The 16834-nt window shown below is 42.3% G+C and overlaps 1 protein-coding gene and 1 long non-coding RNA gene across 2 annotated transcripts in view; one reads left to right on the forward strand and one right to left on the reverse strand.

Moving 5' to 3' along the window:
* The window catches only part of RETREG1 (reticulophagy regulator 1), a 136240-nt gene that overhangs the window by 61329 nt on the left and 58077 nt on the right, over nucleotides 1-16834 (forward strand). The gene's annotated exons all lie outside the window — the stretch shown is intronic.
* Nucleotides 391-16070, reverse strand: LOC119565638. The gene is made up of 3 exons (XR_005224437.2): nucleotides 15566-16070; nucleotides 7467-7587; nucleotides 391-1147 (listed from the first exon to the last, which is right to left on the reverse strand). It is a non-coding gene; the product is annotated as an uncharacterized LOC119565638 (long non-coding RNA).

Here is a 16834-nt window from a genome sequence, read left to right on the forward strand (position 1 = left end):
CTATTAATTGTTTCTAACTTCAGTTTGTAAACCACAATGCAAATTTCAGAAAGGAGACATTTCAGAGTTTTAAAAGAAAAAAGAATGCTGGTTTCAGTTAATTTGAGAATTCCAGGAATGTGTTTCACATTTCTGTTTTAGTGAATGAAATGAGTCACCCAGAAACCATTACTAAAATATTTTTTGTTGCTCCTAAATGAAAATTACTTTAAAGCTTAGTGCCTGTAGAGTGGAGGCAGAGAGGAGACGATAATGTGTGAGAATGAACTTAAAAAGTGGTAGGTTTTGACCTTTACTTGTATCCTGGTTCACTAAATACAGGCATTAGATTACAAAACGTAATACGGAAATTATTTACAGAGGGCACAAGAACCTACAGTGACAGCTTTTTTTCTCTGGGTGTCATGTGCAAACGTCCGGGTTATGATGACACTTGAGGGTGTGCTTACCAGCACAGCATCTGATTAGTCACTTAACTTAGCAAGGAATGTCTTGGCACATACCTTATCAAAACATGTGAATATATCAGCAGAATAACATGTTTATTTCCTACTAAGCACTTCAACACACAGTATAATGAAACAACTTAGTATTCTATACACTGTTAAAAAACAAAGTGTTATGATACTTCATTTGAGTTGGTTTTCCCTATGAACAGTTATCTGATGTGTTTATCTATTGAAATATATTTTACTCTCCTTAAACTGCTTCTCTAGTGGTTTAGTCAGTGCATGGACAATGTTCAAAAGTAGCATTGTCTGTCAGACTTTAACTATTTCTCATTCTTACAGTGAAAAAGATTGAAGCTAATATATCCAAGTTTTTTTCATCCTTAGTAGTATTGCTTTTGTTTTATTTATTATTTCTTGAGAGTAAGTGACGAAAAGTATCCTTGAGATCAGTCCATTACAAAGTTCCACGGACTTAAAGTTAATATTTAACATTAATATTTAAAGTATAAAATTCCTTCTTCTTCGAGTGCTATGGGTGCTCCACTCCAGGTGATGCACTCCAGATGCACGCACCCAGCTGTTGTCTCACGGCGGCATTAGGGTCTGTCTGTGCGCGCGTGTCCCGCACCCCCTCAGTTCCTTCTCAATCGGCTGAAGACGGGGCTCAGGAAGAGGTTCAGCACTGCCCCTGGTCACTGAAGGAAATAAGTAGAAATAGGTAGATAGAAGTATCCCAGTTCTTTCCCTTCCTTTAGAATAGTTATTCCTTGTTCATTAGCTAAAAAAAGTTGTTGTTTTTTTTTTTTACTCTCACGTTTGTCTCCCATTGAGACTTCCCCCTCAGGCAGTCATAGCTTCATGATGCCGGGGTCCCCTGGATTAAAAAAATGCATCTCCTGCAATGAGTCTGTGCCATGGTCTGATGAACACTCACATTGTGTGAAGTGTCTAGGCGAGACACACGTCCCCGCTAAGTGTGTCCATTGTACTAGCCTGAAAACCAGGGCTCGCCATGACAGAGACCTGCTGCTGAAAATGCTCCTTATGGAGAAATCTCTGCAGCCACCAACAGAGACGGGCACAAGTAAACCCTCTCCCTCACGCTCCCCTGCCAGGTCGGAACCTACCAGGAGCATGGCTTCACTCTTTCATGCGAAGAGGCAGGAAACCCCAATCTCTCCACGGAGAGACCTACAGAAACAGAAAAGGTCTCTGGCGAAATCTCTTCCTCCGGTGCTGATAGTGGCAAAAACTGGCACAGCTGACCACCCCAGCACCTCAGGCACAGCTCTCATGGGGCACAGAAACCAGGACTCGACTACCCCACAGCAGGCAGCTTTCCTCGGCACTGGCCCTGCCAGCACCGTGGACGAACCCAGTACCAGCAGTGCAGTCCACGAGCCTGACAATGACCTCCGCTGCAGACGCACCACTCCCGCAGAAATTGCTGCAGACGTCGGCTCACGCTCCGAGACCCGCAGCACCACAGTCCACGGAGCAGCAGTAGTTCTTGAATCAGGCCCCAGAGCCTGACTCTCCCCTCCTAGGCACCGAGCACTCGCTCTCTGACGAAGCCGCTCTCACCACCCGACTTGGCCACCCTCACCGACCGTGAGAATGACATGCTGCAGCAGGCAGAGTTTTCCCTGCCTGACTCTCCTCTCCCACCGGAGCCATACCTATTTCAAAGCACAACACTTCACAAGAACCAGCCTCAATTTCACTACTTTGTCCCCCCATGGGCGGGGCCCCACTTTTCATTCCCTGTGCACTGGCCTCAGTGGTACCCTTGATCTACCCATTGCACCAATCCTTCTCGCAGACCTTCCACCAGACCGCAGACCTTCTCTGCACCTCTATCTCCAGTTCCATCTACATTCAGAGCTCCTGAGCTGCCCCTCGAAGATGTGGGCTACGAACCTTTCCCTGAATCACCTGCTCATAACTCTCCATCAGCTGCAGATGAAGCTCGCATGACACCACTGCCACAGAACGTGGATGATTTTAAGCAGTTCCAGGAACTTTTTAAGAGGGTGGCAATCAGCCATGACATTCCATTAGAGGATGTGCAGGAGACACAACACAGACTCCTGAAAATCCTCCAACCCTCTGTGCCATGAAAGATTGCACTACCCATAAACGAGGCTCTCCTGGAACCCACTGATATGATATGGCAGACCCCTGCCTGCATCCCACCAACATGTAAAAGGGCTGAACGTAAATATTATGTACCATCTAAGGACGTAGATTTCTTATTTTCCCACCCACTGCCCAACTCTCTTATGGTGGATGCAGTGACCCATAGAACAAAGCAGCCACAATACAGGCCCACTCTGCAAGATAAGGACCTCAAACGACTTGAATTCCTGGGCCATACTCCGCTCTCCTTGGAAGCTACGACTATGACAGTTACAAGTTATTTGACTTTACCTCCCATATCCCAGAAGACAGAAGAGCGGATTTTAAATCTGTCCTCATCGAAGGTCAACTGCTGTCTAGGACAGCGCTACAAGCATCCCTGGACATGGCAGACATAGCAGCCCGCACTACTGCCACCATGGTAGTGATGCACTGGTCTTCCTGGGTGTCTGCATCTGGCATCCCTAAATATCTGCAGACCAAAGTGGAGGACCTTCCCTTTGATAAGGATAAACTTTTTTCCAAAAAAATTGATGAAGTTTTTCACACCATGAAAGACTCTAGGGCCACCCTGTGCACACTGGGGATATACCCGTCTCTCCCCAGGAGGCAACAGGATCAACCTTATCAGAGGCCCCATGCACAACAATATCACCGGCCCCAGTTGAGACTGTATGATACTGAGAGGAACCGCAACAGACCTCTCAGGCACAGACAAAACCATGCACAACCGACTACATCCCACACATCAAGAAACAAACAAACAACAATTCCCCAGAGCCTCTTTATTCCCCGTTTTAAAGATAGGTACTATGTTTTCCCTTCTCCAGTCTACCGCGACTCACCCCATCCTCCAGGAGTTCTCAAAGATAATTGCTAACAGTTCCAAGATTGCTTCAACTAGTTCCATAAGTTTCTTAAGTACCCTCAGGTGAATTTCATTAGACCCTACTGACTTGAATACATCAAATCTATCCAAATATTGTTTAACCTATTTTTTGCCTATTGTGGCTTGGGTTCCTTTCCTTTTGTTGTTAATATTAATTGGGTTGAGTATCTGGTCACAATTAACCTTTTTAGTGAGGACTAAAACAAAATAGGCATTAAACACCAGAGCCGCCTTCATATCCTCAAATATTACTACTTCTTCCCCACTAAGTAGTGGATTTACACTTTCCTTCATCATTGTCTTGCTCCTGATGTATTCAGAGAACCTCTTCTTATTGCCTTTTACATCCCTTGCTGAGTCTAACTCATTTTTGTGCCTTAGCCTTTCTGATTTTGTCCCTAGATGCCTGCACTCTTCCTTTGTACTCCTCCTTAGCAATTCGTCCATGTTACCACCTTTTGTAGGATTTCTTTTTGATTTTCAGGCCGTTAAAGAGCACCTAATGGAGCCATATTGTCTTCTTACTAGTCTTGCTATCTTTCCTTCACATTGGGATAGTTTCCTTTAATGTTGTCTCCTTGAGAAATTGACAGCTCTCCTGAACTTCTATTACTTAGCTTTTTATTGCCATGGGACCTTACCTACCAGTTCTTTGAGTTTGTTAAAGTTAGCTTTTTTTGAAGTCCATTGTCCTAATTCTGCTGCTCTTGCTCCTTTCTTTCTTTAGAATCATGAAATCTATCATTTTGTGATCACTTTTATCCAAATTGCCTTCCACCTTCAGATTCACTTCCAATTCCTCCCTATTAGACTTGACTCTGACCAAAATGTCTGTTCCCTCCCCCTCTCATTACTTTCTCCACTTTCAGAAACAAAAAGTTGTCCCCAATACATTTCAGTAACTTTTTGGAAATTTTGTTTTGCTGTATTACTTTTTCCAACAGATGTTTAAATAGTTAAAGTCCCGCATTATTAGCAGGGCTTGTGATTTGGTTATTTCTGTTATTTGTATTAGAAATGCTTAATCCACCTCCTCTTCCTGAGTTCATGGTCTATAGTTGCTCCTTTACCTCATGTCCCCCCTATTTTTTTCCCTTTCATCTTTACCCAGAGATCTCAGCTGGTCGGTCTCTCACCACCTCCTAGACCTCAGAACAAACTGTACAAAATTACACTGATGTGATTGACCATGTGATGTATAAAGCAAGTTTATTTCTGGATTATTTTTGTATTTTATTCATTGTAAAGTCCTGGAAAGACACACAGAGTAGCTATTGCCTAGATTCAAACTGAGCACCTGTTACTACCATGGACTTCCAGGGGAGGGGCAGGTGCTCAATTCCACACAGGATTTGGCCTTTAAACAGCTAGGTCACAAGTTACAGTTTAATATGCTACATCAGTAATGGGTGTAAAAGTGTTGTCTATCTGCACTTGGAAACTACTGGACTTCGGGGGCATTTTTAAATGAGGTCATTTTTAAACAAAATTTTGTAGTTTTGTCTTTTAAATAAGACAGAATTTTAAGCTGCATCTTCCGATGTTTCCTTTGAACACTGGCCTAAGACAGATAAATGTAAGTGTAACCCTTCTGCCCGTCAGAGCTGGCAGGAACAAGGGCCGGGTTCAGTATCTAGGGGTTCCGTTCCAATAACACAATGCAAAACCATTACAAGCCCCCAGTGACCTGGGACAAATATATACCACCCCACTGGGTGCCTCTAAGAGGCAATACTTCCCCTCTCGCAAGCACAGAGTTTGAGCATAGCAAAAGCCTTTAATAATGGAGAGAAGCAATGTGGCATTATGTTGGGGGAAACACCACCAACAGGATTCATAACACAAGCCATGAGCAAAAACCCACCCGAAGGAAATTGGGCCATGTCCTCTCCCTTTGGTTCTTGAGTCCAGCAACCCAAAAGTCCAATAACCCAAAAGTCTCTGCCTCTGTCCTTGGTGAGTCCAGAGTTCAGAAGTTCATCGGCAGAGTTTTAACCCTCCACCCCCCCCACCCCCCCCCCGGCCCCAGCCTGTGTGGAAATTGGGGTGGGGAGTAAAGGGGCATCTTATGTGCTCCGACAGCCAACTGCCCCATCTCTCTGTGGGTTTCTGCTGCAGCCTTCACCGCCAGCCGCTCCCCCGGTAGCTGTCCTGGAAGCCACTCCGCCAGCTGCTCCCCCCGGTAGCCATCCTGCGAGCCACTCCGCCAGCTGCTCCTCGCCGGTAGCAGGCCTGCGAGCCACTCACCAATATATCTTCAGGCTCCCTACTACTTAACACAGTACTCAGTGATTTCAGCTCGTAGTAGGGGAGTCCCAGTGCTGGTGCACCATTGGCCGAAAGTGAATTCAGCTCTACAATCTGTAACCAGACTCCTAATGGAATCAAAATTAGCTCTGCTGTTACACAGTGGAGAGAGGAGGCAGTGCAGTTGGCATTTAGGGCCCTCAGAAGGGGCCCATACCACAAGGTACAAATGTCTGTCCCCAACCTTTCTCAATTCACTGAGTTTTGGAACCCATGTCCCTTGCCTAGTGAGTGCTACTTAGTTGAGGGCGAGTACCTCCATCATAACAAAAAGCCAAGTACAGTTCCACTGTCCTTGATTCACATAATCAGGATAACAACACTTTATTCTTCCTGCCCCAATAACAGAGAAACTGGGGATCCCACAGCAGCCAAAGTGTGACCATCTAGGTGGGGTGGGTGGCACACGAGATCAGCCCCTGAAGTTTTTTTCCACAACCCACCACAACTCACCACCAGATGTCAGGATAAAGCTCATCCTGACTCTGCTTACATAAGAAAAATGTCTCCATTTTTGGTTGCAAAAGCACCAACTGAGCTTGAACGGTTGCAACACAGGTTTCTTGAAATCTTGTGCTGTGGCTGTACAGGAATGGAGGAAGGGATTCCTTGCTTTCATCACAGTGTCTAAAATCCCATCAGCAGACCACTTTCACATGGTTGACTGCTTGGTTATTAGTCTTTATTTTTGGTAGCAGTGGCAAGTGTTTCTTACTATGAGAAGTTTTTAGCTAACTTTCCAAATGGGATCATTCAAATTTGGATTAATCTGCTGGCAGCTTTGGGGCAATTATTAGAGAGGACAAATACAGGAGCTTTTCTGCTTGAATTTCAAATATACCACCCAAAGCAGTTCTGGAGGCTCCTCAGAAAATATTTACTTAACAATTACTAAGTAAGCAAACCGCATACTAAGTGTAATTTTTTTGTTTTTTCCATTGTGCAAAGATTCTTTGTGCCAACAATATGCAAGTGCACTGAGAAACCAAGCTAAATATGTCTACATGTAGAAACTTCTTAGGCCAAGATTCTGAAGTATGGTCACTTATCTGAAAAGAGCAACGGTTATCATGGTGACAAAATATCTCACTTTTTATCAAATATATGCATGAAACTACTTGTAAAATTAATGCTTTTTCAATACTCCAAATGTAAAATGTAAAGTGAAATATCTTCCCTTAATGCAAAACTGACAGACTTCCTTAGAGCTGTTATGAAAAATGATGATAAAGGAAAGAAGGGTAGTATTGTGATGGGTGTTAGTACTGTGGCTTTTCAAATTTTAAAATGATCTCAGCTGGGGTCTTCTAAAATTTTTTTATAAAAATTCTTGGATTAAACAGTAAGAGAAACAAAGAACGAAAGATGGGAGGCTCATGGCAGTATGGGAGCAAAATTAAAGTAACGGAAGTTAGAATGGGACCTTGTGTTATAAAATAAAACTATAAATTAGCCAAAAAGTGAGTAAGCACAGACATGTTTATAATACATATTTTACTGATTCCTACTTCTGTGTTTAAAAACAAAACACATATATAGTTATACTGATTTTGAAAATGACCCAATTTACTATTATCTCTGGCACTTACAAGGCTCCCTTGTCAAAATAATGTGCTGAAGGTAAGTTCTTTGATCCAAAGCCATTTGAAACCCTGTTTAAAAATCTAAATATGACTCACCATGCTTGTCTAAGTTGCATTATATAAGAAAGCATTTTTGGTTTGTGTGATGACACCTTCAGGAGACACGGTCGCAGGTATTACAGATCCCATTTTACTTCATAAAGTCAAAAGCCCAAGCCTGGAGAGAAAAAAGAGGTACATGTATGAACTGTTTTTTTTGTTTTTTTTTTAAATAATGGCAAATGTACTTCATTTACTGACCAATACATTAAAAAAAATCACAGAATCTTACCCTGTTTTCCCACAGACTATGTAATTTGTAATCTCCAGAATCAGGTTCAGGAAACATAAACTTTGTGTGCACATCCAGCATCATTTATAAACTCTGTTCTTTGATTCAGGGAAAATACAAATTCTGTAAAAGTACAGGTGAAGTTTTTATGATCTCCAAGTCTGATTCAGCGAACTCCAATGCTTTGTGGACACAGTAGGTCAAGCTTGTAAAATGTGGTTACCACCTATAGCTCATATGGAGAAATCTTCACAGTTTATTTTGGAGGTTTGAGCCTACACACACTGCCTTTATTTTGTTTGGGAAGTTTCTAAATCAGCACAAAAAACTAGAAAAAGGCACAAAGTGTGTGTGTGTGTGTGTTAAAAAAAATCATTCCCAATAGGTCCTCTGACAGGAAGCTTGGACAGTGTTAGATCTAGCTCTGTGCTAAAGTAACACAGGCTTTTGATGTATTGAGTTAAAGTTTGTCAAATCAGCACTTCATATCGTTTGCTTTTTGTGCATTTGATATAAGGGCATAATATTGTATGAGAAGATGAGCCGTGTGAGCAGAGTGGCTTCAGTAAGTCATAACAATTCAATATTTATCCTAACATTGAAAAGAATCAAGCAGCTAATTTAAAGCTTGATTTCTTTTCCGCAGAAAGAGCCAATGCCATTTTTTAAGGAAGACTTTCTTTTCATCTGAGGCAGATAGAACCAAATTACCCTGGTTTTATTCCTAGCAGTTGCAGAGGTGGGGAATATTCCCCTTTTAATCTTGTGGTTCAGTATCCCACTAGGTTCTTAAGTTAAAGGGTCACTATCTCTAGCTTAGATAGGCCTCAACATGTACCCTACAGTACCTTACATTCTGAATAAGTCTTCCCAAGTTCTTCTGGTGTCCAAATAAACATGATCTAACATTGTCATGTTTCAGAGTAGCAGCCGCGTTAGTCTGTATTCACAAAAAGAAAAGGAGTACTTGTGGCACCTTAGAGACTAACAGATTTATTTGAGCATAAGCTTTCGTGAGCTACAACTCATGTTAGCACTGTTATGCTGCATGTCATTTTATATGATCATTTGGGCAAATATAATGTTAAACATGTACATTGGGGTAGGCTGCAGTGAGAAATGACTAACTTAACTAGTCAAGGAAGTACAGGCATTGAAATAGAATCACATTTGTGACAACTTAGTGGAGGAAGTGTTTCTGGTGCCTTGGATAAATACACAGTTTAGAAACTATCGAAGTGGAGTACATGTGGTAAATAAACATAATTTTAATTAAAAGATCTCAAACTGTTTAAAGATCAGTAAATGTTGTTCTCATTTTACCTTGAGTAAGACTAAGACAGGGGTCTCAAACACATGGACCTGCCATAGGTGCCGACTCCACTGGCAGCCAAGCTCCCCTCACCACCACCACCCCACCTCTGCCCTACCAAGCGTGCCGCGTCCCCACTCCTCTGCCTACCTCTCAATGCTTAGGACTTTCCGGGGGGAGGGGGGAGGAGGAGCAGGGACGCAGTGCGCTAAGGGGAGGAGGCGGGGCTGGGGTGGGGATTTGGGGAAGGGGTTGGAATAGAGGCGGGGGGGCAGAGTTGGGGCGGGGACTTTGGGGAAGGGGTTGGAATGGGGGCGGGGAAGGGGTGGGAAGAGGCAGGGCAGGGACGGGGTCTCATGGAAGGAGTGGAGTGGGGTGGGGGTGGGGGGCTTTTGTATCTTTGTCTGAAAAAGTGTCAGTGATGCGGCCCTCAGGCCAATGTAGTAGTCCTCATGTGGCCCTCGTGGTGATTTGAGTTTGAGATCCCTGGACTAAGATATCAAATTTTTGCAACTTGCTCACTGTCAGATGGTAAACCAGAAGCATAGTTGACAATGGAATCTAGTTGTCTGTCTTACTTCCATTGTGTAAGCATTAAACCAGAACGTTTTTCGTAAGGACAACTTAAGGCAAACTGTTATCTTACAAATACCAAGCAGCTGGTATATTAATATGCTGATGCTTTTTCAAGCACTTCAGGTTATCAGTCCAGAGTTAGACCTTGACTTTGATCCTGTGGCATGTTAGACACTTTCTTTCAGCTGGAATTTCCCTGGTTGCACCTAAAATAAGTTAAAGATCCAATCAGGAAGTTGATATCCTTCCCCCACACCCGCTCCAAACACTAGCAGTGCTGAGCCATGTTCATTTGCCCTGGCAAACTGCCGTGTTTATGATCCAAGTTAAACACAGGCATTAGTACTGTCTAGCTGCATATCTCTTATTTACCTTAGAAATTCTGCATGATTAAATGATTCCTCACTTCCTGAGCTGGCTCGCATATAGCATTGTCTTCTAGTGGCCTCCACTATCCTCAATGGGTAAACTGCTGTTTGCCTCTCATGCAGGTATATATCAGGTTTGATAGTTGTATTAGAATATACAATGTGCCAACAGTAGCTTGAACACTTTTCCAGGTCTGTATAATAACTTCTCATGCGATTTGTCTAGACACTTGAAATAGTTTAAAGTTCTCAAACTTTCCATCTCTAAACTGGTGAGCCTTTGAGCAATGTTACTTGTTACCTTGAGCTAATTTCAAGGATGTAGTAGTACAGGATTCATGAGTCACATCTTTGAAGTGTATATACTGTTGCCTTAACAACAGACAGCATATATGTTACATATTTATCTATTCGTTTGGAATTTTCCTACTCTATAATAGGAGTGCCCATCTTTCAAAAATATACACATAAATAGGCCAATCAGTTAGCTCAAGATAAAATCAAATAAGCCAGTAACAACATCAGTATGACAAAGTAATTTTCCATCAGAGTCTCATGCAACAACTATTCCACTCTACCCATCACCCATCTTTTTTACAGATGAGAGAGAAAAGATAACCCTGAAAGCTAATAAACTTGGGCAGTTACGAATCGACTGGTAAAGCACATTCCAAAGTCTCAAATTCCCTGCTTGCTGAGTGGATTACCCTCTTATTGCTTTCAACAGGTAGGGAATGTGAGAAGCCCAGAGTGCATGCTGGGAGGATAGGGGCTGTGACTTCCCATTCCCCCTTTTGTCTTTTGCTTAGCCGTTGGCAGGAACAGGAGGTAATGGGGCCAGTGAATTGGCTTCCAGATGTCCCTTCCCTGCCTATTTAAGCTAGCCTAGACTTTTCAAATGCCTCTTGCTCTCCAATTAGCTGCCCTGCCCTCCTTCCCCTTCATTCTATGTTAGGAACAGTCCCTTTTATGTTGCTAGGAGTCTGACTGCCTGCCTGTTTTCTAGTGATCAGGAAGGAATTTTTCCCTTTGAGGCCATGTTGGCAGGAAGTTCGGTGGTTTTTTTTTTTTTTATGTCTTCCTCACAGCCTCCTGGATGTACAGTTAATTGAAAACAATAGATTATTGGAAGGTTTATATAATGAGGGTAGGACTACTGACCCATCACAACTTCTGGCATGTAAAGGCTAAAAGCACCAGCTCCCAGAGGTCAGTGGGACTCAGGGTTTTGCTGTAGGACCTTACACTTATATAAGGAAAGAGTCCCAAAATCTTTGAGGACTGAGGTCTCTTCACCACCAGCTTTGTGGCCTCTGTCACCCCCCCCCACCCCCTTACACAGGGATGGGGAGAGGGAGGTTTTATAATTGAGCTGAGTCTGTAGGGTAGGTAAGGGAGTGTCTATCCTGAGTTACTGTTTTGTTTGTGAGGTTGGAGCCCTGTCACCTGCACTGGAACCTATTAAAATGCCTGGTACGTAAGAGTGAGGAGTGGGTATTGTAGGTGCCAACCCCAGTGTATAATTAATAAAGTTGCAGCCTGCTGATTAAACCCATCCCATGTGTCTGTCTTTTATTCTCCTTCCTGGCCTGGTCAGTGATTTATAATTCATGTAATTAGCCTGAGTTGCAGATAATGATGGGTAAAGTGGTATATATGTACAGTCTATAGACTTCAGGATATATAGGAAATGGGCTTTGTGAGAAAAAAGCTCTTACAGTTTCACACAACAGGAAAATATGTATGGTGCTGAATTCCTTTGACCAGTTTCTAAATTAATTTCTCAATGTGATTCAAGGTGATACTTCCCTCCCTCCCTCGCGCACACCCATTTGTTTCCATGGCCAAAAAAGTCCCAGGGCAGTTGAGTTTTTCACCCTTAGTGGTAAGGACTCCTGGCAATCTATCTAGATAAGGGGTGGGTAAACTATGGCCTGTGGGCCGCATCTGGCCCCCCAGGGCTTTGGATCTGGCCTGCAAGATTCCCCCCCACTGTGGCGCCGCAAGCCCCACGCCGCTCCCTGAAGCGGCTGGCACCACATCCCTGCAGCCCCTGGTGCGGGGAGTGGGGGCAGAAGGCTCTGTGTGTTGCCCTCGCCTCCAGGCACCACCCCCTGCAGCTCCCATTGGCCGGGAACAGGGAACCGTGGCAAATGGGATCTTTGGGGGAGGTACCTGGAGGAGCGGCAAGGGCAGCACACGGAGCCCTGTGCCCTCCCTTTTCCAGGGGCCGCAGGGACATGGTTTCGACCGCTTCCCAGAGCAGCCTGGGGCCAGGGCAAGCAGGCAGGGAGCCTGCCATGGCTCCGGTGCGCGCCGCTGCCACCCTGGTGCCGCTTTAGGTAAGCGGCACTGGGCTGGAGCTCGTACCCCGAACTCCTCCACCCCACACCCCAACTCTATGCCCTGAGCCCCCTGCCGTAGCCCGCACCACTCCTGCACCCCAACACTCTGCCCTGAGTCCCCTGCCACACCCCTCCTGCACACCAACCCTCTGCCCTGAACCCCCTGCACTCCGCACCCCTCTCTGCACCCTAGTCTGCTTCACTGAGCTCCATCATACACCTCGCATCCCTCCTGTGCCCCAATCCCTTTCCCTGAGTCCTTTCCTGCACACCGCACTCCCTCCCGCACCCCAACACCCTGCCCCAGCCCTGCATACAATTTACCCACCCAGATGTGGCCCTCGGGCCAAAAAGTTTGCCCACCTCTGATCTAGATCCTCTCTCACTTTGTCACATACATTCACCATGATCTATGATATTTGTATCTGAGGAAGAGGTGCTTCTTTGACACATCTAGGAATGTGATTGCTTTTTATTCTCTAAAGTGTTTTCTGATTCTCTCATTCTTTTTACAGCTTATATGCAAAAACCAAAGTGGAAAAAATTCTTGGGCTCTGTGTTTCACAAAAATGGGCTAGTATGGGTGCCTCATGGTGAGACACTAACTACACATAATGACAATCCATGACTTACAAATCAGGTGTTGGTGTCTATAGACAGCCATGCCTCCACCTTGTTCCGTTTTTGTATGTTTCCTTAACAAAAATGTGACTTGTGTGCTTTGTTCTAAGGACTAAATATTTGTTGCATGTGTTTTAACTCTGTTTTCTATGGATGTTTTAATATTGCATATATGATTTTTGCCATCCAACCTGAATGCATCTTTTCTAAATATTTAGCTCATGTTTTTTAAACTTGTTTTAAAAATGAGATTATTTCCTCCAGTTATGGAGAAGGAACACAATTGTGTATGTGTATACTCAAACCCAATGGACACATACAACTGTGAATATATAAACAAAGGTCTATGTATTTATATTAAATGTATAAAAGTATATTTTGTGTATGTACAAGGGGTCTGCCCTCACATAACTTGTTGGATCGGGGCGTTCGCTAATAGTACAATACTTATGTAAATCACATTGGCCAGGCCAAGCCTGGTGAATTTTTTATATAGAATTACATGGTAAATCACCCACAAATAAATGTAAATATCTTCTCTACTTTGATGGGGACATGTCAGAAATTCTGTACGCACAGTATAGGCTGTTGGAAGATTTTCAAAGTTAGGCATGTACAGTCTTGCCCATACATTTTTAAGTCGGGGGGGAGCCACACTGAACAGCTTAAAGGGTTAGAGTATAAGTTATACATACAGCATATATCCTTCAGCAAGTTTGCAGTGTTACACAGAAGTTGCTATAATAGACTCTTCTGATGTAAACTGTGTGAACTTACATATTTTATGTTGTACTACATATATAAATAAATGAAAATTATTTGGAAAATATATATGCTTCCCTGTATGAAAAGGGAGGCTAATAATGTTCATGGAATATTGGGTTGTATTTATCTTTAGTGGATCTATTTTCTTTTACTAAAAAATAGACATTCCCAGTTCATTAAAAGGGGGAATGTACATTTAGACTTGGTTTCAAATTATGAGAAATCCTAACTTCTGACATTCATGCTATAAGGAGCTATTATGCAGCTTTGCAAGTTGAAAGGCCTATTCTTAAAGTAGTAAAAGTTTGTGAAATATGATTTTACTGGAAAAGTGAGTATATTCTATATTCATAAAACCTTTTCATCTTTACTGTTATATTAGAGAAAGATTAAAGATTATGTCCAGGTTATTACTTCAGTAAACAAATACAAAATCTTTTACTTTGCAGCATTTGCTGTCATTATTCCTGCTGCTGAAGTCAAGTATGAGTGATCATTAGGCTCTTTTGAAAGTAACCCCAGAATAATCCATATCTATACAACAATAAGGTTTAAATTTGCAATTCTCTTTATGAGAACAGTCTGATTTAATTTGGGTTTAGAAGAGCAATTACTATACAATATAATTGTGCTTTAAATCAGGTTAGGTTTTATTATATCTTTAAACATACAAAGTTGTCTGCATGACTTTTTTCATTCACCCAGACCATTTTAAAATTATGGGATTTATTCACAGTTCATAAAATTCATGTTGTACATTTAAAGACCCAGTCCTTGTTTCTTTATTCATGTGAGTAGTCCCATTGAATAAGGCAAGTATAAGTATGTTTCTGTATTCATATGGAAAAATTGATCCATGGAGTGAATCTGTTGGCAGATCTCTCTGTTGCCTTCACATCACTGTGTGCACAGTCACAGCAGAGGTTCTTATTTCAAATCCTTCTCTACTTCACAATTAAATCTAAATTTGTGTGGATCTGGCTGTGGGACAGGCTTCAAGAACTGCACTCAGTGCATGTGATCAGAGTTCAAATAGCAAAGTCCATCTTTGTGTCTAGAGTTCAAGATGTTTTGATTCAAGATACCTTGGTACTTTGTTGTCAGACACTGGAAGGGTTTCTTATGTCCCTCCTGTCTTCCTGGACAATACAGAATATCATCATGGGGCAAATCTATACTAAAGTATAGATTTGTGTGCATGTATGTTTACAAATAAACACTATGCGGCCCTATAAAACAGTAGTTTGGCTTTTTAGTTCTGATTATCAATACCTTGAGAAGGCTGTCACACTGAACAGCACAAGGAGAAGATTATAAGGGAACATGGAAATATGCTTAATCTTAGTGTATTTATTTAGTATACAAAATTGACATCAAAATTGATTTAAGCTCCAATCTCAATTCCTTAGATATACATCTTTAATAAATATTGTTGTTAGAGATTCCTCATACAGTTTTCATTCCCTCCTCTGCTTTTTAACAGAATAAATGTAACTTGCAAAACAAAGTCTCAACAAGGTAGGGAAAAATCATTATAAATTGATACTCTTGTAGGAATATTATTCTGTGCAGTTTCTACTATATTTAATAAATTGTACCAACTATACCCTTCATGCTTACATAATCCTGATAGAAACTGAACCTTATAGAATAAAATAACATGCTCCTGGCAATCTGAATAATGTAGAGTCAGTGTAAGATGTTTCATGAAATATATAAATAACCTTCTGTACCCAGAAGCAGTATATACTCTACTAGTTAAATATAAATAACCAGAAAATTAAGGCAATTGTAACAGAGGTAGATCCTTTTTTCCACAGCTAGGTTGTAGACAAATTAGAAACGAATGCTACACATTCCATGAGCATGTTCCATACCTTGCCTGGCTTTCCTGTGCTGATTCAATGCCATGTGGAGTGTCACCACACTAAATGGTGTGTGGCAAGTACGCCTATGTATCTTGCTTCTGCAGTTTGTCAGGTAAAGATGGGGAAATTCCATAAACTTGAACTGTTGAAGAAAAGAACGGTTACATGGAACTCCTATTTGACAGTGTTGCCAGCACTGACAGTTGGCATGGCAACACAGTGATTATGCATATTTACTACCAGCCTGCTGCTCATCCTCTGAAACTGGGAATGCATACGGCCCACGTGATCCAACCCTAATGCCTGTCACCTTCACGCTCTGGAGGGAGGAACAGCAACCCCGATGTGACTCATCTCTTGTGTGAAATGGAAACAAAATTTATTTTAATAACATGCATTCAAACTTGTATGTCACAGATATTATCTGGGTCTATGTAAAAGGCAGTTATTCAACAGCTGTCCCACACGTGAGTGTGTGTGTACACTCTCACTCTCTCACACACACACACACACATTTTTGCTACATTTGTCTTTATCTGGCTCTCCAGTAGCCCAAGATGTCACTGCTGCCAAAGCAGTAACTTTTTAGGATGAAATGTTGCTTTTCCCCGTCACATAATGAATCCTTGACCATAGTAGTACACACTTTGTGCTGCCACCCAGAGCTTTATAGCATTGGCCTGGTCTTGCTGGAAAGGCATTGTGATTTAAAAATAAAATTATTAAAATTAGTGAAATTGGTATGAAATTACTTGACAATCATGCTAATAAAGGCTTGGGAAATTTACTTGATGATTTAGTATTGTAGTTCTTGTCCAAGTTTTGATCATCTTGCACAATTTGGCTTGTTGCCCTGACTACCTCTCACACACCCTTTAAGTCCTTCCCTTGGCTCCCACTCTTCCATCTGAAACAAAAATTTCTTATCCTGGGTTTCAAAGCTCATCACAATTTTGTTCCACCCTACCTATCCAACTTGTTACCTTTATGTCAGGTAAGTTCCTACCTATGATGCCAGCGTTGATTGCCTGCTTCTCAAACAAGCACTTTCATGGTTCCTTCCATATTACTTGAGCGGGGAGAGCTCCTAGTCAAAGTCCATAAAGCCAACTCTTTAACTTTTCTTAAGTCCCTCTTCAAAACTCACTTCTGCTATAATACAGAAAGAAACTGGAATCTGAGGTTGGCGAGGTAGGTTGTGAATTGTGTAGTGGATCTAAAGGGTCCACCCCAGTTGATGAGCCATGTGGTATCAATATTATGCCACATGATGATGGA

This window comes from Chelonia mydas, chromosome 2, assembly GCF_015237465.2.
Source record: "Chelonia mydas isolate rCheMyd1 chromosome 2, rCheMyd1.pri.v2, whole genome shotgun sequence".
In the NCBI taxonomy this organism is placed as follows: domain Eukaryota; kingdom Metazoa; phylum Chordata; order Testudines; family Cheloniidae; genus Chelonia; species Chelonia mydas.